Source organism: Gracilinanus agilis, chromosome 3 (genome assembly GCF_016433145.1).
Source record: "Gracilinanus agilis isolate LMUSP501 chromosome 3, AgileGrace, whole genome shotgun sequence".
Taxonomy (NCBI): Eukaryota; Metazoa; Chordata; class Mammalia; order Didelphimorphia; family Didelphidae; genus Gracilinanus; species Gracilinanus agilis.
Window position 1 is genome coordinate 253350666 of NC_058132.1, and position 24145 is coordinate 253374810.

The 24145-nt window shown below is 37.4% G+C and overlaps 1 pseudogene; it reads left to right on the forward strand.

Moving 5' to 3' along the window:
- The first annotated feature begins 18318 nt into the window (after positions 1 to 18318).
- LOC123241449 lies at positions 18319 to 19313 on the forward strand (annotated as a pseudogene).
- Positions 19314 to 24145: the final 4832 nt, after the last annotated feature.

Consider the following 24145-nt stretch of genomic DNA (forward strand, 5'->3'; position numbering starts at 1 on the left):
TTGTAAAAATTTACAATGATTAATAATGGGAGATTATTAAACTTATATCAAAAAACAAATCTGGAATAAAAGATATTTTAAGAGAAACGTATGGTTAATGGTCTACTAATGTAGTGAGATGAAGTGGTCAGCCTGAGTTTGGTCTTGAAATGTCAGGAGCAATCAAAGGAGGCTCCCAGAATTTTAATGGACCTCTAGCAAAAATTGATGGGAGGACAGGGAGAAGAGTTGCCCAGGATGAGCAGGCATAATAATACAGGTAATGGACATGATAGAAGGAAGCTTCTACATCGATAAGATCACAGATCTATTTGGATATCTGAGGCAATGAGCACAAGAAGGGATGTGATTAGGCTTGGAGGAATGTTACTTTGGCAACAGTGTGAAGGAGAAGAAGAAAGAAATTTAGAGGCTAGGAAACTACTTGGGAGAATATGACATGAGATGAAGCAAGAAATTAGGAGAGTCTATACCAGGCCAATACCAGATATTATAACAGAGAAATATTATAATGGAGGCATATTCAAGAGGATTTGACAATTGGTATCATTTGAGGGGAAGAAAAAGGGTAATGGTCATTGATGACTTTCTTGGTGATTTGAAGAAAGGGAGAAAGAAACATAGTTAGAAATTGGGAAGTTAGGAGAAGTGCCAGGTTTTGAGGTGGAGAGAAGTTTAATTTTGTACATGTTTAATTTCAGTTATAATTGGGGCATCCAGATGTGACTAGACCACAGAAATGGAGCCTGGTGTTCTAAGGACAATTTGCAACTGGACATAGAGAATTGGGAGTTCTCAAAATAGGGTTAAAGTTGAAATTATGACAGTTAATAGATTGCCAAGAAGAAATGCATGAAGGTAAGAAAAAAAAAAAGCAAAGGCCCAGGACCAGATCTGAGTACCTGTACTTTGTGAGCCCTTTGTCACTGTATGTTGTTAGGAAGACTGGGCTTCAAAGTCTTACCTTTAATGCATACTAGCTATGTGACCATAGGCAAGTCACTTAAAACTCTTAGTTCTCCAGGAAAATTTCCAAAGCTATAAATTACAGATGATTTTCTGAGCAACACTGCTGTAGAAATACTTCCCCTGGCCAGAGTATTCTATGGATCTACATCCACTCCAGACCACAGCACACAAGCCTCAACAAATGTATTTACTTTTACTTGTCAATCAGAGCGTGTAGTTTTTTCAATGCAAACCCATTAAGTGAAATACAGTAAGATAAGTAATAGATCATTTCCACATCATTCTGAGACATGCTCTCCCATAAATAGCCAGACCATTAGTGGGAAATATGGATGCCCAGAGTGATCTTATGTAAGACGTGCACAGAGAACACATGTAACCAGGGTACACACGGAAAAGCATATGAGGATCAGAAACATGTAGAGAGAGGGTCAATGCAATACTTCCATGGTACAAGTCTGCTTCTGGTCTTCCGCTCTCCTGGGACCTTCTCCCTGATGGGTGTAGGGTCTCTGTTGCTCCCTAGTGTGTATCTAATTTCCAGCTAGAGAGTGAGGTTCCCCCTGTGGAGGGTGGCTAATTATTTAAATGGTTGTCATGGTAGCTACTCTTAGATCTATGTGTCTATTGCTTGCACCTTATTACACTTTCATTTAATTCAATTAATTGCTTACTAAAGTAATGGTCCACTTTGCAAAGGCTTTTGATTAGTTTAACAGCCTGGCAAGGGAAGGAAAGAATAGAGCAAGCAAGCAGGCAGGGATTAGATCATACTTCTAGAGAGATGTGATAAAGATAAATAACAATGCAGAAGCAATTTGAATGACAGTTATATATTCAAATTCTTAAGAGCTGTTAGAGGACCAAGCATTGGCTGCAGTGCCTCCTCCTAGCTATAATGATCACAAGTACCCAGTTACTATCCTTTTCATGAATTACCCTAGATAAATTACTACTAGGCTGGTGAGTGATCATATATCACCAGATATCATTTTGTAATGAGTATGAGACCAAATGGGAAGTTACCTGTTGGCTTAAGCTAAAAAACAAAAACAAACAACAACAGAGAAACCAGAAAAGGATAGCTCTTTACTATTGACAAATGATGGATAAATCCGTGTGAAATTAGAAGGCTGGCTGATTGGCGAACAAATGTGGAAAAATAATTTTATATGATCATAATTTCAATATGAGTCTAGAAATAATCAAAGAGAGTCGATTTTATTGCTTGTTATCTTGGTAAACCGTACCATGGAATACTGATATAAAAGCACTTATTTTCTCATTATTAGCTATTTAATTTACATCTACAAGAACTATTATTTGATCAAGGAATAGCTTACCAGAAAAAGAAAGATGATAAATTTGGTAAAATTATATTACTCAAAATTATTCTTTTCTACTTCCTAATATGAGGGAAATGTTTTTTTCCCTTAAACCATGTGGCATACATTATTTCAAAGTAGCTAAGCATAGATGTGCTTATCAAAGCAGGAATAACTAATATTCAGAATTTCTATAAACAATTTATAATTCTTTTCTTCATGTAAATCATTCATTTTTGAAGCAGGAAATTGGTCTGACAATCAATATAAGATGAAATTTATTAACATTGACCTGTTAATCAAATATTGACATCATGGAAATAGCTTGTTTATCTGATACTGCCAGAGAATGAAGTATTCCATTTAAGTGAACTTAGAGATAACTAAAACTTAATCCTTTTAATTAGTGTTACCACTTTCTTTTCATTTTAACCATTTTGATGGATTTTCTGAAAAAAAAATTATTTTAAATCTCATTGCAAGTGAAGTGAGCAAAAGCAAGAGAACATTGTACACAGTAATAGCAATATTATATGATGAACATTTATGAATGATTTGGCTATTCTTAGCAATACAGTGATCTAAGACAATTGCCAAGGACTCATGATGAAAAATGCCAAACGCCTCCAGAACTGATGGAGTCTAAATACAGACTGAGACATAGTACATTTCGCTTTATTTCTTCACTTCTGTTTGAGTTCTCTTTCACAAAATGATTCATATGGAAAGATTTTTTACACTAAGAATAAATAAATAATAATTTTGAATGCTTAATAAGACTTGAAGAGGTAGCAGCTCTGTACCAAAGTAAAAAGGACTCATAGTTTATTTATTTTTCAAAAATCCTTACCTTTTGTCTAAGAAGAGAGGCAAGGGTTAGGCAAACATGGTTTAGTAACTTGTTCAGGGTTATACAGCTAGGAAGTGCTAAATTTGAACTCAGTCTTCTTCATTCCAAGCTTGGTACTCTATCCACTGCACTACCTTGCTACCTCTCCCCACTAGTTTACTTTAAAATAATATTTTATCTTTTTCCCAGTTACATATGAAAACAAATTTTAACATTTGTTTTTTTAAAATTCTGAGCTCCAAATTCTTTCCCTCCCTCCCTTCTCTCCCCCTACCTTGAGATGGCAAGCAATTTGATAAAAGTAATACATGTGTAATCATGCAAAATGTGTAGATTATCCGCTGGACTATTAGAGAGTATCAGAATATTCTTCTGATGCTGGTAACTGGAGGTCAGTCCTTGGGTGTTGAGATTGAATGTACTAAAAGCAGAGTCTGATAATGCAGAGGATGGAGTGTGTGGAAGATGTGGAAGATTAGTCTCTATATGAAGGTAGAAAAGAATGACTAAGTAACCTGACTGGTGAAGCTGAGGGAGTAAGGACCGTTTGAGTCAAAGTCAGAGTTTGGAGGAGTGAGTGTGGAGCAGACTTCTGGGTAGTCTGAAGGTAGCGATCCCAAGCGGCTTGTAGGAGATGGTTCTGGGTACAGATCCCCAGAAAGGTAGGGTTTGCCGCTTGTGCTCAGAGCCTTGCCTTGTGGAAGCACATCTAGGCAAGAATCACAGCCAGGTGAATTCGGCTGGTGAGCATCAGTATATGTTAGGTTTCTGATGTTACAGATGGGGGTCATAGTGGATAGATAAGAGTGCCGGGCATGGAATCAGATAACTCGTCTTCTTGAGTCCAAATTTGGAATAAAAAACTTATTAGCTGTGTGTACCCTGGGCAAGTCACATGACCTTGTTTGTCTCAGTTTCCTCATCTGTAAAATGAGCTGTAGAAGGAAATGGCAAACCATTCAGTAATTTTGCCAAGGAAACTCCAAATGGGGTCACAAAGTTGGACACAACTGAAACAACCAGACAACACAGGATTGACTTCCCACTCCATCCCAAGCAAAGCTAACATCTGGGATGGTAAACAGTGCTGGTGTAAGTGAGAAAATCTAATTGACATAGTTCTGATCTCCTTCTTGCTCTTCCTTCCACTTCTCCACAATAGCTTCTACATAAGGAAAAAGAATGATCAGGAAGGGACTAGGAAACATGGAGGCAGTGTGGTGGTTCAGGGGATTCACTGAATTTAGTGGTTCAATCAGGAAGATCTGAGTTCACATCTGACCTTAGTAGTCATGTCATCCTGGGCAAGTCACTTAATCTCCTCTGTCTCAGTTTCCTCAGCTGTAAAATGGCAATAATAACAGCACCTCCCTCATAAGGTTGTTGTAAAGCTTAAATGAAATATTTTGTAAAGTGCCTGTAGGTGCTTAATAAATGCATATTCCCTTCCCTAGTGGACACAAATTATCAGAATATATGAATGAGCCTATTAAACAGAACATATTTTGAACATGATTTAATCTTTTCTTGATGACTCATGGTCTTAACTATGAATATCAGTTATTGTACAGTGCTATCCCAAAGCAGAATAGGGTGATGGCATGGCAACTATCAAAGAATATACAATTGTCTGAATCTATACTTCACTATTTTGCTTTCATAGTTTTTCTGTTTCTTGCTTGGACATCCGTTTTTATATGCTGCTTCTAGGCAGCTGCTTTATTTTTTTTTTTTTAAGTTTTATTGAAGTCTTTTTTTAACATCACCGTTATTTCCTGATCTAGTCCTTAGCACATACTGAACCAAAGAAGAAAAACAATTAATTATCCCCAACCAACACAACCAAGTCTGACCCTATGCATACCCAGCATTCTGAATCTGTTACCTCTCTACTCAAAAGAAGGAAGTATTTTTCTTCTAGTCATCTGTCCTCTCCTATTATATTATCTTTACAATTTTAAGTCAACTTGCCTAAAGGGTAGCTCCCCTCTGAGGAACATGTATTCTTCTTAGAGGTTGAGAGGGTTCCTTGTGGATGGTGTTTTTTGGGGGGTGTTTTATTTGCTAGCCTCAGGATGATTCTTTGGATGACTGAAATTTGACCTCTAGATAAACAGAAAAAATTGTTTTTTAAAATGATATAGGACCCATTTTTCCATTTTATTATGAAGTGTTAGTGCAAATAATGGAAGGCCTATTCAGTCATTGCAAGCTATTGGTGGTTAACAAATACAGCCTCTAATTTCCCTTTTCCCTTCTGTAAATAGGAGCTTCACTCCTGTTGTCACTGCTCTCCTTCCCTTCTTCTTCCCTCTTTTCCCCACTAAGCTTCCTCCCTGACTCTCTTGAGTCTTATCCTGAGGGCCTTTCACCCTCAGGCTCTGCTTATCTCAACCTGGAGCCGATCCAGGGCAGAGCTCTGCCATGTCAGGCCTGACACTTGTAAGAGGATGGGGAGAAAGGCTTGGCCAATCCCTCTGATGCTCCTTCTTAATGTACCCCATCACCAGTATCCTGTCCCAGCTCTCCACTTCAATCCAGTGCCCCATTCTGTTGTGTTTTTTTTTTTTAACTCAATCTGAGCTCCTGCTTGTCCCAGCCTTCTGCAAATAGCCTAAATAGGGTTTTTATTTGAAATCTACATTAACTTCACTTGGATAATTATATACAACCCTGCCACTTATTCCCCACGTGTCATTATGATCCTGTGACACTAGTCTTTTGGCTGTCCTTTACACAAAACTCCATCTCCTCCCTCCATGTCTTCTCACCGGCTGTGTCCCATTCCTGGAGTGCTATCCCCACTTACTTCCACCTCCTGTCTTCTCTGGCTTTCTTGAAGACAACTCAGATCTCTTCTTTTGCAAGAGGCCTTTCCCCATCTCTCATGCCATAGGGCCTTTCCTCTGTGATGACCTCCCCTTTATACTCACTTTCCATACCTAGCTTGTAGGGACCCGACTGCTTGGATGCTGTCTTTCCTGTTCAAATGTGACAAACTCCTTGAGAGCAAGGCCAGGCTTTTGCTTTTCTTCATTACTCTTGATGCTTAGCAATGTCTTGTATATTTTCTGAAATCTATGGAAACAAATTGGCAGAGGGGAGAGGCTAGGAGAGTTCCCCAGTGAATTTCAGCCAAAGCTAAAGGTCAACTCAGGCAAAAAAGACAAAAATGTTCAAAAGGGTAAAAGGAAGAATCTTTGGATACAAAATAGAAAGGATGAGAGATTGGTGTCAGTCCCTTAATTGTATATGAAGGGACCAGTTAAACAATGAATGGCCTGAATTCATCTTTTGTTTCTAGCTAGATAAACATACATTTATATATCCCACATGTCATATATAAACATATGGGCAAGATGCACATGAATATATCTATGTGTATATATAAAGATATTATACATATATTATGTTTCATAATAAATATATTATATTCATTATGTTTCATAATAAATAGGTTTGTATATTTATTATATCTTATAATAAATATATTTATATATTATGTGTCATATATATTATGGCAGATATATTATATACGTGATGAAGGCTGTCCTCATATATAACATAAAGGTTCTAGAAGTAGAATAGATATTTCTAGCATATTCTTCCCTGACCCTTTTAAGGAAGACTAATTTCTTTCAGGAGTGGAAGTGGGAAGTTGGGGCTGGAAGATTTGGTCACTTTGCTCTTCTCAGAGAGACTGGGTACTGGGCTGGAATTATACCCGTCTATTTCCTTAAATATTATTTAACTAGGAGATATAATTTTAGGTTCAATCTAATTTCTAACGGCAGATTCCCAAACTTCATATGGAAAATTTGTTATTGTTCAGTAGTATCCAACTTTTTGTGACCCTGTGACCCCCATGGAAAATCCCACGAGGTTTTCTTGGCAAAGATACTGGAGTGGGTTGCCATTTGCTTCTCCAGTGGATTAAGGCAAATAAAGGTTAAATGATTTTCCCATGATTATACAGCTAACCTGTGTCTGAGGTCAAATTTGAATTCAGGTCTCCCTGACTCCAGGCCCAGTGCTCAATGCTCTAGGCCACCTAGCTGCTTCATATGGAAAATACCTTCAGAGTTATAAACAAATTAACTTTATGGACATAACCCAACTTGCTCACAAGTTTGATAATGCCTGTTATAGTGAGAAGAAAGGAAAATTTTTGTTGTTCAATCATATCTGACTCTTCACAACCCCACGGGGTTTTCTTCGCAAAGATACTGCAGTGATTTGTCCTTCTCTAGCTCATTTTTCAGATGAGAAAACTGAAGCAAAGAGGGTTAAGTGACTTGTCTAGGGTCACACAGCTAGTGTCAGAAGGTAGGTTTGAACTCAGGTCTTCCTGACTCCAGGCCTAGTGCTCTATCCACTGGTCACTTAGCCACTTTGATCAATTTATTCCCCTTCTTCCCATACTAGTTGATATAATCATAGAAGATAACAGAGAGGAAAGCATTTATTTTAGACATATATTTGTTTAATATATTTTTGTTTCAATGAGGAAAATAGACTTTTTCAACCTCCCACTCCTAACCCTCTCAACTGAAAAGAAAAAGAAACACATTATAAACATGTATTCTCAGTTAAAACAAATGTCCATATTAGCCATAAAAATATTTCTCATTCCTATCAGGAGATATGTAGCAAGTTAGCAAGTTTCATTTCATTAATCCAGTGGAATCATGGTTGGTCGTTACATTGATAAAATTTCTCAAGTCTTTCAAAGTTGTTTGCCTTTTGTATATTGTTGTCACTGGATGAATTATTCTTCTAATTTTGTTTACTTCACTCTACAACAATTTGTATAGGTTTTTGCCAGGTTTTCTAGGACCCTCTCCATCATTTCTTATTGCACAAAAGAATTCCACATTCATATACTACATCAATGGTTTTCCATTTACACACATATATACATACATATACACACATATATGTATATCATTGTTCATCCATCCTTTGATTTATGGGTACCCTTTTCAGATTCCTATTCTTTGTCACCTTGAAAAGAGCTATAAATATTTTTTGTATATCCTTGGCATTTATTTTTGCTGGGACCAACCTTTCCCTTAATCTGTCCTTCTGAAATCCCCTCCCCTTCATTTCCCCTCTATTTCCTTGAGTGAAATTCTTCCTTCTTCTGATAAGTTTAAATGAGAATGAGGTTTTAAGTGTTTGCTACTTCCCCTATCTTCTCTTCCTTGTTTGTATAGACTTCTATTTGAATACCCTAATTATGTGAGATCATTTTCCCTTATTTTCTTTTCCCTCCTTACCCCTTGCGTATTTCTTTTCTTCCCCTTTGCATTCTTCTCTTGAGATCAGTAAAGCACAGCAAAACAATTCCTAAGCCTGGCTAATTAGACTTCCTCCATGACTCCTAATGATAATAGAATACAGAGGGGTTGCAGGCGTCGTTTCCCCACATTTGGATATAGGTAGGTTATTCCTTAGTCTTTTGTTGATTTATACACATACATATATAAATTCACATTTACCTTTTTATGTTTCTTCACTCCTATGTTTGAACTTCAAAGTTTCCCCATAGCTCTGGTCTTTTCATCAGGAATGCTAGAAAGTCCTCATGAAAAATCCATTCTGCTCCCCCCCCCACCCCCCACCCCCAGTAGCATTATATTCCATTTTGCTGGGTAAATTATTGTTGGCTGTGAGCCCATATCCTTTGCCTTCTGAAATATCATATCCCAGTGTTTATTTAAATAGGCTGGGTTGGATTCCCTTTAAGAGGGCATGGAGATTGTTCTGAATCACTAGGGCGGCCAGAACTAGGATGAAAAGGAAATTTTATAGAGATATATAGTTTTACACTTGAATTCCAAAAATCAGCTGCACAAAGATGCAATATGAGGGAAGTGTAGCTAGAAAGCAGTTCATGTAAAAGAGAGCTGGTGGTTTTGAATAGATTTTAAGCTTATGACAGTGAGTGTCCCAGAAAGAGTTTGACTTAGGTTAATCTCTTGGTAGTTTAGGATCTGGAATAAAATGACACTCATAGAAGTTTTTATTATTCAGGCGCTCAGTCATGTCTGACTCTTTATGACTCCATGGACCATAGCTATCCATGGGATTTTCTTAGTAAGGATACTAGAGTGATTTGCCATTTCTGTCTCCAGTGGATCTTTTTGTCACAGTCAGAGGTTAAGAGAGTAGGCTGAGGTCTCACAGCTGGGAAGTGTCTGAGGGTAGATTTGAAATCAGCTCTCTCTTGACTCCTGGTGCAGTGCTCTTAACCACTGAGCTACCGCGCTCTCTCTCTCTCTCATGAAAGTTTTAGAAGTTAATGAAGGAGACTTACTTGGCAATAGCAGAGGAACAATATTCAAAAAAGATGTTTATCAAGAACCCTGGGTTGATTCAATTGAGCACTGCTTCCAGTGGGTCCTGCTGCTGGGCCAGCTTAGTTGTCTAAAGCCTCTGGGCTTTTTATAGCCAATAAGCCAATACCCTAAGCCCCTGAACCAATTAAAGTTCAAGGAGAATTTTTGATACAAGTTAAAGAACTTGCCCAGCCCACAAGGCTATGCTGGAACTATTCTGGAAACCAATTTGGAATTGTGTAGAGAAAGTCACCAAAATGTCTAGATCTTTTGATTCAGTGATTCCACTGCTGAGCAATACACCCCAAGAAGTTCAATGATAAAAAGAAAGGTCATAAACAAATCACAATTCTTTGCTATAATGGATGACTCTTTGGGAGTGGGAAAGGGAAAAGATACTTCAGGAAACTTAAGCTATGTGAAAAAATGACTAGAGCTCACTCTGGAAAACAATTTAAGATTAATGACTAAACTGTTTTTATGCTCTTAGACCAAGTAATCCCATAACTGGGTAAGCTTAGAAAATCAGATAGAAGCAATTTTCAAAGCAGCATTTTGTTTGTGGTAGTAAAGAACTAGAAACAAAATGGGTGCCCATTGACTGGACAATGGCTGAAAAATTATGGTGTATGAATAAAATAAAAAATTACTGTGTAGTTAGACCTGAATATGAGGAATTAAAGAAAAATGGGAAGATTTATTTGAACTGATTCAGAACAAAATGAGAACCAAGAGAATGCTATGCACAATGACTACAATGATATACGGTGATCCCTCACCTATTGTGGCAGTTGCATTACAGAGACCTCCAGGGAAGTGAAAATCCCTGAATTAGCGGCATCATATTTATTTTATTATTTATATATATTTTAAGGCTTTATAAACCCTTCCCACTCTCCTATAAACCCTTTCCATACTCTCATTAACCTACAGTTACTGAGCCAATCAGAGCCCAGGATACAGAATACAGCGCTGTGGTTGGTCGCCTTTCATTCCATCAGCCAATAGTGTGCCACAATATAGAATTATATATTTTTTAAAAACTGGCAATACAATAAAGCCATATAGTGAGGGGCAACTGTAAACATTAAAAGGAAGTTGAACTCTGAGTAATGAAAAAACTAGTGACTTTTTTTTCTGGAAATAAGATAATGAAACTTCCCTCATTTCCTCATGACAGAAAAAGAGGACTCAAAATTGCATACATTGTCAGATAAGGGTATCTATGTAGGATCAGTTTGTTTTGTCACATGATAGGGCTTACTCTGCTATGGAAGGGTAGAACAGAGCAATTAGCTAGTACAATGGATAAAGCAACAGGCCTGAAGTCAGGAGGTCTTGAGTTCTAATCTACCCTTAGCTACTTCCTAGTTGTATGACCCTGGGCAAGTCATTTAACCTCAATTGACTAGCCCTTGCCATTCTTCTGTCTTAGAATTGATAGTATGACAGAAGGTAAAGGGTTTTGTTTTTTTTTTAATCTACCACAGGTTGTTGGACAATTATTATGCTATAAAGATAAAAGACAAAAAGTTTTTGGTAGAATGATTAAATTTCTTATTTGAACCCTTATAGCAGGACTAGGAACAATGGGTAAAAGTTCTAGAGAGGAACTTAATTGTCAGAAAAATTTACTAGCAATTAGAGTTGTCTAAATGCGTCTAAGAGTAGAACGGGCTATCTAAGGGTGGTAGGCAATTATATGGAGGCTACATGATCCTTTATCCAGAATGTGGGATTTTCATCTCCTACCTATGAGACTAATAAAAGGGAAAAATGACAAATGTTAGAGGGGATGTGGAAGAATGGGGAAACTAATATGCTGTTTGGTGGAACTGGGAATTGATTCAATCATTTTGGAGAGCAAGTTGGAATTATGCCCAGAGTTCTAAAACTGCGTGTACTCTTTGACCCAGCAATACCATTGTTGGGTCTGTATCTCAAGGTAATCATGGGAAAAGGAAAAGAATCTTTAAATTCTAAAATATTTATAGCAGTTTTCTTTGTGGTGCCAAAGAATTGGAAATTGAGGGGATGCATCAGTTGGGGAATGGCTGAATAAGTTGTGGTATATGATTGTGATGGAATGCTACTACTCCATAAGAAATGTTGAGTAAGTTAATTAAAAAACAAACAAACATGGAAGGACCTATATGAAATTATGAAAAGTGAAATGAGCACAACCAAGAGAATATCATATATAACTATAGAATTAATGTTGTCAAACAATGCCTTCTCTAGTCAGGGAGGGATTGGGAGGAAGGGGGATACCTGGGGATTTTAATGTATCTAACAAACAAATTAATTAATTTTTTAAAAGATCTGAAATAGTAAAAAAAAAAATGTGGATAAGAATGCTGTGATTCAAGCATGGCATAGAGGACAAGAGCACTGGATCACTGCTTAACCAAAGACAAAACTTAAAAAACAGTAATAGTTAAATTATTTTTTTAAGATCTACATAAATAAAGCCAAAAGCTAAGAGCGTAGTATTTGGTGGAAATAGGACAATTCAAAGTTGTTTCACATTGATTATTCATTTCCATGACTATAGCAATTGTATTTAGATTAATTCTAAATATTTTTGTTGGTTGGTTAGGTACATGAAAGGAAACACTTTATTCTCATAAATACTGCATAGAAACAACTTCATTTATTCCAAGATTTATTTATTTCATGAATATTTGTACAAGTTAACTTTGGCCTTCTAACAGCTATACTTGGTCATTTTCAATACAATCATATACTTGCCATTACTTTCTAACATAAAAATTTGATTTATTCCTAATCAGAATCTTTGTACATACATTTTACATATGCTTTCATTCATTGGAATTATAGATATTATGGTTATTATAAGAATGTTTTATAATACCTAAAGTTATATATGGGATATAAACATAGAATAATATAAGTTACTAGCACTGTTATTAGTATATCTTAGGTAGCTAAATACACATTAAAGTATATATTAATTGCTAGATACATCTTTTAGGGGCCTTGGAGTTCTCTTTTTAAATGACCATGTAAATTAAGAGCTTCACAAGTGCTTTTGCATATTTCAATTGTTCTGTAGTTCCTGGATAATAATAATTTTAAAAATACTAAAACTATAAACTCTGGCCCACAAGAAACTGTTGTTAATAAAAGACTACCTTCAAAATTATACCATCCAATATAATGGTTTCATTTATTTAAGAAGATCTTATCTTCTGTCTTATAACTGATACTAAGTATTGGTTCCAAGGCAAAAGAGTGGTAAGGACTAGGCAATGGGAGTTCAGTGACTTTCCCAGGGTTACACAGGTAGGAAGTATCTGAGGCTAAACTTGAACCTAGGACCTCCTGTTTCCAGGCCTGGCTCTTTATCTACTAAGCTATCTAGCTACCCCTAATTGTTTTAGAAAAATGATTCTAGAGTTCTCTTTATTCAAACTGAAAATCAGTTGGTTCCATTTATTATCATGACTATCCTATTCTAGGCATGGAGACCTTCCAATTTCCATAGGAATCCTAGGAAGAAGAGGCTAAAGTAGTTCTAAAAATGATAGTAGAGAAAAAGTTAAGTGAAGTAGTGAGCAAGAATTTATTGTAATATTCAGAGTTAACTTGAGACTTAGTGAAATAAAAAACCTACCTCAAACCTCAAACATCACTAATAATCCAGCTACACTTAACTAATTTTTATTTCTTTTATTTAAACAGAAAAGGCATAATGGAGCTTTTAACTAAGCAAGATTAAGAAATAAAATGCAAGTTTTCCATAAATCATAGGAAAACAGAGGTATTTCTTGTGTTTGGAAGTGATGTTATTATTTTGTTTCCATGTGAACCATCACCACACAGACATCACTATGTAGTAACACAAACAAGTAGGATGGTTTTAACTTCTACTCCAGTATATCACTCCATGTGTCCCTGAAGATTGTGCTGCTATGTTAACTACCTAAAAATAAAGACAACAGGATGGTCACACAGTTATGGGTTATATTTTGACAAGGGTCTAGGTCAAGAAGTTACAGCTGGATAATCCTCTAGAGCCAAACTCCAATTTATTTCCCAAACATGGCTACATTCCATTCCTTTCCCCAATATAAGTAAAAAATAGGCAAAGAGTCTGAGGCAACATTTAAGGGGTATAGATATCCTTAAGTCAGCAAACACTTGACTCTTTTCTGCTACAGCCTCTTTACCAGCCCCATAGAGCAGTGATGGCAAACCTATGGCATGGATGTCAAAGATGGCACATAGAGTGCTTTCCATGGGCACAAGGCTGAACATCCCCTCCCCCCAGTTCTTTATTAGAAAGGCAGAGAGACTTGGGCAGAGCTGCTCCCCTCCCCTTCTCCACTTTGCCTGAGGACATTTTTTCACATCCCTACCCCTCTGCCCAACAGCCAATAGGAGCGTCCAGCTAGTAAGGTAGGCAGCTCACAGGCAGCAGAGTTGGAGGCGAGCAGAGTACTCGGGCCACTCTTCTCCCCATCCCTACATTCATTGATGACATTCCTCACTTCACCTGCTCCTCCATCCAGCAGTCCAATGGAAGTGCTTTCTCCCTCCCCTGTGTGGGGAGAGAGGGCAGGGCAAGGTGGACCCAGCACTTGGTGGCATGGCATGTAGTCTCTGGAGAGCAGGCATGGCACTGAGTATGGGAGGAGGTGGTGGTAGGGTAGGACTCAGCCTTCCATCTCTAAAAGATTTGCCATCATTGACTAAGATACTCATACCAGAGACTATGCCCTGAAGGAGCTTCTATCTAGTTTTCAAGAAGTTTATACCAGCTCAGGAGAGTTGATTGTTAAATTTTCACAGTAAACAGAGTTTTCCTTCTTTTCCTTCTTGCTTCTACCTCCCCTCTACTAAATCAACTTTACAAATCTATTCCTCTGCCACACCCTCCCCTTCCCCACTTAAAGCCTGGTGAGAGAACCAAGAATGCCCCTTTTCAACTTGCTGATGATTGTCAGAGTCACTGAGGTGAAAGGACATATCTCACTGAAATTACATTTGCATCTAGTATAGAGGTATGAATGGAACATTATTCACTTGGTAAATGATACAAGTCTCTGAGTAGTTTACTTACATATGACCAAGTCAGTAAAAAAATAAACTTGCTCCCAGGACAAGGATAATTTCTGTATTTTTTCACCAACCACCACCATTTGTGGGCACCAAGTGGAAGACCTTAGCATTTAAAAGAACTGGGTAAATATGGTGGTGACAAGATGGGCAGATAGAAGGAAAAAGTACAGCAGAACTCCTTAGCATGGCTCCTCCATAAAGATCTAGAAAAATGCTCCAGATTTAGGCTTGACTGGAAAATACAAGAAAAAAAATCAAAGTGAAATATATTTCTAGTCTGTCAGGTTAAGGATATAGACAGAGAAGTCTGTGGACTCTGGGGTTGAAGGTGCTGACAGGGGTACATTGCTAGGGTCATTTTGGGGCACAGGAATCTCATGATTACCAAGGTTGTACACTGGGGTAATATTGGTATGGGGGTAGAGGGTCCTCTGAACATCCCAAATCTCTAGAGGAATCTCAGGTCAAAGAGTATGTGAGGAATTTCCCAATCTTGGTCCCTTGCAGTGCTGGCTAAAGAAAGTGGGCCCTGATGCAAACTGCATGATCAAAGGTCTTCTGTCTTAGGAGCATTTCCCTTAGACCAGTGATTCCCAAAGTGGGCACCACTGCCCCCTGTGGGTGCTGCAGCGATCCAGGAGGGTGGTAATGGCCACAAGTGCATTTATCTTTCCTATTAATTGCTATTAATAAAAAAATTAATTTCCAGGGGACTAAGTAATATTTTTTCTGGAAAGAGGGCGGTAGGCCAAAAAAGTTTGGGAACCACTGCCCTAGACTTTTGATAAGAGTTTTTAGCACACTTTCCATTTGCATCTCAAACATTCTCTGAGATATGCAATTCACCTTCCTTTATGATCTAGGATACATGTGCTTCTATTCTAGACACCAAGGCACCTCACGCAGGAATATCACCTAGTATCCCTTCCCACCTCCCAGTCCTGGTCACGGAGTCTCTGTTCCTTTAGGTATAAAAATCCTGGACCCCTTCTCTCCAGGGAGGCAGACTTTACTAGCATCTGCCTCCTGGTCATTCAACTCAAAAAATTCCTTTATTTTTAAATATTCACCAAAGCCTGGTATTTCTTTAAGAGAATACTCTCCTGAACCAGAACCAGACACATCAAGCTCTCCCACAATAATACAGGGTTCCAGACTCAACCAAGGGGACTCCAACCTTGTGTTAGATTAGAGAACAGCTGTCAGCTGGCAATTTTATCATTCACTACCCTGTATAGTGTTGCAAATACAAGGCTGACTGAGGAAAGGGACCTGGACCCATGGGTAGTGTTAATGGAATTAGTGGATGTCATAAGATGTAGGTTATGTATCTAGAGAGGAATAAGTTAATAAATCAAACAGTAGTCAATAGTTATCAATAAAAGTTTTTATCTCCTCAGAAAGCCAAATGTTCCTAAATAAATGCTGACAGATTACTTTATAGAAAAAAGGAGAAGCACCCAAAATCTGGAAGGCAGTATCATAATTGAAGAAAACCAGATGATTGTTTACAAGTGGTGTAGGATCATGAATGGGGGAAACAATGCAATTGGTTACAAAGTCAGAAGCATTAATGGTTTGAGGAACAATATGATTGGTTGGAAATCAGGATTTCTGGGCCAGTAATCATTCCTCCCATCTTGCCACTAGGATATTCTAATTGATTTAGTCTACTTTCGAAAATAACTAATGGTTTATAGATAAGAGGTTTCCTCAAAGTGGTCAAGGATAGCTAGTGGTATAGAGATAATAGATGTCTTTTAATTAAGGTGACTTAGAAGGAAACTGAACTTTCATACTTAATTCGGAGGAAGACAACTTCTGAACTTAAGTAAGAGGCTAAGTAATATGACTCAGGCAGTTATACAAAATGTCGGTGGTGATACAAAATAGAATCAATTCCAAAAAATGGAGACAATATCAACTTGATACTCTCAATGGTCCTTATACCCAAGTCAAAAGAAAGAAAACTATAGACCAATAATCCTAATGAATAGCAATGTAAAACTTTTAAATAAAATACTAACAACAAAATTACAGCAACATATTACAGAGATTGGATATATATGGGGAATGCAGGGCTATTTCAGTACTGGGAAAACTACAAACATAATAAACTATAATAATGTCAAAGAACAACAAAAATTCTATGCTTATATCAATAACTACAGAAAAATACTTTTAATAAGATACAATATCAAAGAACTTTCTTTAATAGTATCTATTTAAAACTATGTGAGGTAAATATTCAGGGGACCTCTAACTCAGCCCATCTCAGAAAGACTCGGTATAGATGTCACCAGGTCATGTGGTGGGTCTGATAGCCTGATGGCCCCAGTGTCAGGGTCCCGGCACAGGCATAACTGACGCATGATGTTTGAAAGTCATGGGCTTATGATGGCGTCTGGGAGGAGCTATAGGTTTAAACAAACAGTTCAAGAAGCAGAGAGGGCTTTTTTTTTTTTCTGGACCTGGCTCTTTAACTAACTTGATCCCTGGGGCTGGCACTGCCCTCTTATCTGTTCCCTTATCTCATCAGGCCATCCATCTCTGACAAGGGTACAGAGGAGTGCCTGGAGGATTGGATCTTTATCTCAAGTTAGAAAGGCTGAAAATCATTTTTCCCTTCTCTTTCTCTTTACTAATAAATGCTTAGGTAATAAGCCTCCTGATTAATTTTTATTTATAACAAAACCAAGGGCCAGCATTATCTGCAATGAGGAAAAACTAGAGGTTTTTCCAGTAAGATTACAGGTAAAGTAGGAATGTTCATTATCATCATTACTATTCAGTATAGGGATAGGAATGCAATATGGCAATAAGAAAAAAATGAGGGAATAAGACAAATAAGGAAACAAACAAAAGCAAAGGAAAAGCAAAACTAATAATCAAATAATTTTGAACATGATCAAGAAATAGAGTTGATAAGTGGAACAGATTAGGAATAGATTAGATTATATAGAAACAAATAAGGGGGCAGCTGGGTAGCTCAGTGGTTTAAGAGCCAGGCCTAGGGAGGTTCTAGGTTCAAATCTGGCCTCAGACACTTCCCAGCTGTGTGACCCTGGGCAAGTTACTTGACCCCCATTGTCTACCCTTACCAATCTTCTACCTTGGAGCCAATACACAGTATTTGACTCCAAGGTGGAAGGTAAGGGTTTAAAAAAACAAAAAACAAATAAGAAGTTTAGTGTTTGATAAACCTTCAAATCCCAGATATTGGGGTTAGAACTCATTATCTGTTCAAAAACTGTTGGGAAAACTAGAAAAGTCTCCGGGCAGGTATAGCCTAACGTCCTATATATACCATATATCAATTTGAGCTTTAAATGGGTATATGACTTAGTGCATAAAGGATGAAATTTTAGAGGGCAAAATGGGGCGGGGCTTGAGGCAGAGGGCACTTGCACTTCCCGGGTCTCCCCACTAGGCGGCCTGAAAGCAGTTCAGCGCTTGCCCTGGGACCACTTGGCAGCCATTATCATGGGGGAAGGGACATCTGTCCACTGCCCCGTTCTGGCCGAGATATCCATATCTGACGGAGATAAACGAGGCAGCGGTTCGTTCAGGAGCAGGTTAGGCACTGGTCCAACCACCCCTGAGGTCTCAGGAGCCACGGTTGTAATGTCGGCACTGGGAGTGGCCCAGCTCCTTGCAACCTCAGAAAGCCTGCGGGGCCTGGGGTAGAGGCTCCCGAACCTCCGAGCTGGCCAGGGGCTTTGGCCTTGGAGACTTTCCTGATGGGTGAATGGACCAGGCTGGTGGCCTCGAGAGGACACGTACTGCAGGGAATGTCCACAGCGAGGCTTCGATGACACCCTACCCGGGCTCCACGGTTGAGCGAAGTCACCTCACCTACGACAAAGGGGCCTGGTAGGTTGAGTGGGCGAATATAAACTCTCGGAGGACATGGTATCTCAAGGCCTCGCAGGGCCCACATGGGCAGATCCCCAGAGAGGTGAAAAAGGGTCTTTCTCCCATGTTTAATGGAAAGGATGGACTTGTTGACAGGAAGAATCCTGATGGCCTATATGAAAATGAAAATGAGCTACTTAGAAATCTTGCAGAATGCACAGGAGGAACTGTTGGTCCCAGCCTCAACCAGCCGCAGACTCTCATTACTACATGGAAAAGGGCCAACCATGGAAATTAGATCTCCCACTTTCTAGTAAAGATACCCTACAATTTGTAGCCATAAAATGTTAAGACTGTGGAGAATGGGCATTCCCAGGGGACATAAGTAAATTCAGGAAAGAAAATCAATGCCACTTTGAAAGGAGAATTTGGTAAAGAAGCAATGAATTCCTTAGGGAAAGCATCGGCTGAAAAAAGCTGGAGGAACAATTCAACAAATTCATCCAAGAGCATTTAATGGTTTATAAGGGATATGTGGATGACCCTGGAAACATTGATAATGCATGGATGGAGATAAAAGCTGTGAAGTACTATGATAAAACAGGTGAGACAATGGATAATCTGACTGTCAAAGCAGATGATGCTGGGAAGGTTAAATGGGTGAAAATCAGTGGTAAACTTAAGCTTTATGCCAATCACTCCCAGCAAGGTACTCATGAAGTGAGGCCAGAGATCCTGGCTACCATAGGTGATAGCTCAGGAAACAGTTATATAAACAGTTCTGGGTCGTCAGCTCAGTACACTAATTTTAAAAGGTCACAAGCTTGCCCTCAAAGAAGAGATACTAGAAGATATCTCCTAAGATTCTTTGCTGAGGTGGGGGATTGAGGATGTGAATCCATCAGTCAGAATGTTTTGTTATATTTGTTGGTTTTTCTGTACTTTCCACTCTTCAAAAAAAAGTATTTGTTGTGGGGAGTATCTAGCTGCCAGGAGAAGTGGAACTATCTATCTGAGTCAGGGATAGATATTAAAAAAATAAAGTGAAGTGAGAAAGAAAAGAAAAGCTTCTTAGTCACAAGAAGATAAATATAAATAAATATAAATAGCATTTTGTATATGTTATTTTTATATTTGCCTTAGCCCAAACTAAGTAACTATTGCTCTCTTAATATTTGTAGGTCAAAATAAATGCCTGGCCATCAACTTTCTTTGCTTTTTTCTTATCCAATTCTCTCTTGAATATATTCTGCTTAGTTCTCCCACCTGAATTTTGTAGTACTGCTTTCATGGCACATAGGTGCACCAGAAGGAGCTATAACATTAGCAATGGTTTAAGTTGTATGATTTTTTGTATTACCTGTTCCAAAATTAATGTTGTTTAGTCATATTAAAACTGCTATTAAAGAGAACTGAAAAAAAAAAAGCAACCAGAAACTGTTATCAACAAAACAGGTTCCAAAATAACCTCTAGGGACCCCCAAAAAAATGCTATCTACAGCCAAAGAAGTCATTGTTGGAATCTGATCACAGATCAAAACATGCCATCTTTCACTTATTTTCTTTGTGAGTTTTTTTAATTGTATGTGTGATATGTGTCTTCTGTCATAGCACTGGGAATATGGAAATATATATTGCAAGAAAACACTGGTATAGTAGATAACCTATATCAGAATACTTACCATGCAAGATAGGGGAGGGAGGGAGAGAATTTGAATTTTAAAATTTCAGAAAACAGTTGCCAAAAATTGTTTCTACATGTAATTAAAAAAAATTTGTTAACAAAAATAAATTAGAAGAGCAAGGAAGAATTTATCCCTTAGATTTATGGCTAGAAAAAGCATTCATGACTAAAAAAGGGATAACAAAGTATCACAGAAGTTAAAATGAACAATTTTATATCATTAAATTAAAGTCTTTGCATAAACAAAACCAATGCAGCTAAAATTAGAAGAGGCAGGAAAAAACTTTTACAGCAAGTTTCTCTAGCAAAGACTTTGTTTTTCAGATATATAGGTAACTAACACAAACTTATAAGAATAAAAGCCATTCCCTAAGCAAGAAATAGTCAATAGATATGAACAAGCAGTTTTCTATAGAAAAAATATAAGCTACCAATAGCCATATGAAAAAATACTCTAAACCTTGGCCACATGGAAGTTCTCTACAACCATTGTACTTTGAATTGGTGCCATCTCAACACATGGAAAAAGTATGTGTTTGTGAGGAGTGCACTTCAGAGTATTGGAAGTTTTGTATCTAGTTTTTCCTATTCCATTTCAGAAAATGCCATTTTTAAAGCTAATTGAGAATACAATCTAATTGTTCATGGGAAGCATCCCAGTGATAGCTTATAAATTTTAGTGTTAGAAATTCATACCTGCAGATTTACCTCAAGAATATTAAGTTGACAGTTGCCCACTGGGGATTTAAGCCATGAACCTACACTTACAAATTCAGGTTTTCCCAATATAGTTTAATGAAGGCGGGGAAATTTTTGTTTTTGTCTTTGTGTCCCCAATTCTTAGTTTAGTGTCTGGTCCATAATAAATGATTAATAAAATTCTTAATTTTTTCATTTGCAAATGGAGATACCCAATTTACTTTAGAAGGCAGGTGTTACAGACAAAGCCAATTATTATTTGTTTTGCTTTATTTATCTGATTCGGTGGAGTGATATGTACACCAATGTGTGAGAGAGAGAAGAAAGCAAATAAAGGGAGAAAGCAAGATAGCAGAAGAGAAAGGGAGAGAGAGCAAAAAAGGAGAATAGGAGAAAGATTAATGTGATGGAAAACATTTTTCTAAATCAACAAAAGAAAAGATACACAGAGGAGAACAGAAGGAAAGTCAGAGGGGGATACAAACAAGGCAATTTTGTCATTATGGTGTTAAACTTAATACACACTTAAACATAAAGGAGTCAGCCTGCCAAGAGAAACACAGGAACTGTATGATTACAACTACAAAACACTTTTCACACAAATAAAATCAGATCTAAGCAACTGGAAAAATATTGCTTATGGGTAGGCTGAACCAATGTAATAAAAATTATAATTCTCCCTAAATTAATTTGCCTTTTTAGTGCCATACCACTCAAAATACCCAAAAATTATTTCATAGAATTAGAAAAAAATAATAAAATTTATCTAGGAGAACTAAAGGCCAAGAATATGAAGGGAATTAATGAAAAAGAATATGAAGGAAAGTGCCTTAGCTGCACTAGATCCCAAACTGTATTATAAAGTGGCAACTATCAAAGCAATCTGATACTAAGACATAGAGTAATAGATCAATGGAATAGATTAGGCACTCAAGAATAGTAGTAAATGAGCACAATAACTTAGTGTTTGACAAACCCCAAAGATTTATACTTTTGGAAGAAGAACTCAATATCTGTCAAAAACTGTTGGGAAAACTAGAAAATAGTATGACAGAAACTAGGCACAAAGCAACAACTTATGTCACATAATAAGGTAAATTCAAAATAGATACATGATTCAGAAATAAAATGTGATAACATAAATTTATGGAAAAGTTTACCTGTCAGATCTATGGATAAGGGAAGAATTTATAACCAAACAACATTGAGTACATTACGAGAAGTAAAACTGTGGGGGCAGCTGGGTAGCTCAGTGGATTGAGAGCCAGGCCTAGAGACAGGAGGTCCTAGGTTCAAATCCAGCCTCAGACACTTCCCAGCTGTGTGACCCTGGGCAAGTCACTTGACCCCCATTGCCCACCCTTACCACTCTTTCACCAAGGAGCCAATACACAGAACTTAAGGGTTTAAAAAAAAAAAAAGTAAAACTGGTAACTTTCACTACATTAAATTAAAAAGGTTTGCACAAACAAAGCCAATGCACCCAAGATTAGAAGGGAAATTTAAAACTGGGAGAAAAATTTATAACAAATGTTTTTTGACAAAGGCCTCATTTCTCAAACATATAGAGAACTAAGGGGGCAGCTAGGTGGCTCAGTGGATTGAGAGCCAGATCTAGAAATGGGAGGTCCTAGGTTCAAATCTGGCCTCAGACACTTCCCAGCTGTGTGACCTTGGAAAAGTCCCTAAACCCCCACTGCCTAGCCCTTATTGCTCTTCTGCCTTAGAACCAATACAAAGTATTGATATTAAGACTGAAGGTAAGGGTTAAAAAAACAAACCATAGAGAACTGAACCAAATTACAAAGCATTCTCCAACTAAAAATAGTCAAATTGACAAATGGACAAACAGGCAATTTTCAGATGGAGAAATTAAAACTATCTTTAGTTACATGAAGAAATGCTCCAAATCACTTAGAAAAATGCAAATTAAACAACTCAAAGTAACACCTATCAGACTGGCTAATATGACAAAAAATGAAAATTATAAATGTTGAAGGGGATCTAGTAAAACAGATACCAATATGTAGTTGGTGAAATTATGAATTGACATAACCATTCTGGAGAGTAATCTGGAACCATGCCCAAAGAGTTATAAAACTGTGCATACCCTTTGACCCAGCAATACCACTATTAGATCTGCATCCCAAAGAGATCAAAGATAGGGGAAAGGACCTAGTTGTATAAAAATATTTATAGCAGCTCTTTTTGGGGTGGCTAAAATTGGAAACTGAAGGGTTGTTCATCATTTGGGGAATGGATGAACAAGTTGTGGTATACAATTGTAATGCAGTACTATTCTGCCTTAAGAAATGATGAACAAGACAATCACAAAACCTGTTAAGACATGAAATTATGTAAAGTGAAGTGAGCAGAACCAGGAAAACAGTGTGCACAGTAATGGCAATAATGTTCAATGCTTAACTGTGAAAGAATTAATTTATTAACAATGCAAGGATCCAAGAAAACTTCAAGGGACTCATGATGAAAAAGGCTAACCACAACCAAAGAAGGAATTGATGGTGTCTGAATGCAGATTGAAGTCTACCATTCTTCACTTTATTTCCTCTATGAATTTTACTCTAGTATAAACAATAAGTGTCTTCTTTTGCAATATGAAGAACATAGAAATAAGTATTGTATGATAAGACATGTACAACCTATATCATCATCTTGGAGAGGTGAAGGGAATGGGAGGGAAGGAGAGAACATGGATCACAAAATGTCAGAAAACGATGATTAAAAATTGTATTAACATGTAAACATTTCTTTAAAATTAAAAAAGCACTCAAAAAATAAAAATAATAAAAGTTCATAATTTCATATAAAAAGCAGGTAATTTATGATAAATCATACAGTATGTGAAAAAAAGGTAAAAAAAGGTGAAAAAATTGCCAATGAAACAGAGTTAAAATTGAAATAACTTTTAGATTAGTATTACAGTTTGAATTCTATTAGCCAAGAATATCACAAAAATACATCGTTAGGGGGCAACTAGGTAGGACAGTAGATAGGATGCTAGTTCTGAGGTTCTGGGTTCAAATCTGATCTCAGATACTTCCTAGCTGTGTGACCATGGGCAATTCACTTAACCCCAGTTGCCTAGCCCTTACTGCTCTTCTGCCTTAGAATCAATATGATTGATTGCAACTGAAATTATCTTTTGAGACTTAATTCTTTTGTAAAATACAATATACTAGAATTTGTTGAATTATGGGAGTGATTTTGTCATAATTAAACTTTAGGAGCTATATGGAGGATGGATTGGATCATGGAGAACTGTGAGCCTGGGAGAATATTAAGACTTTTAAGAATTTTAAATGTTTTTAATGTGATT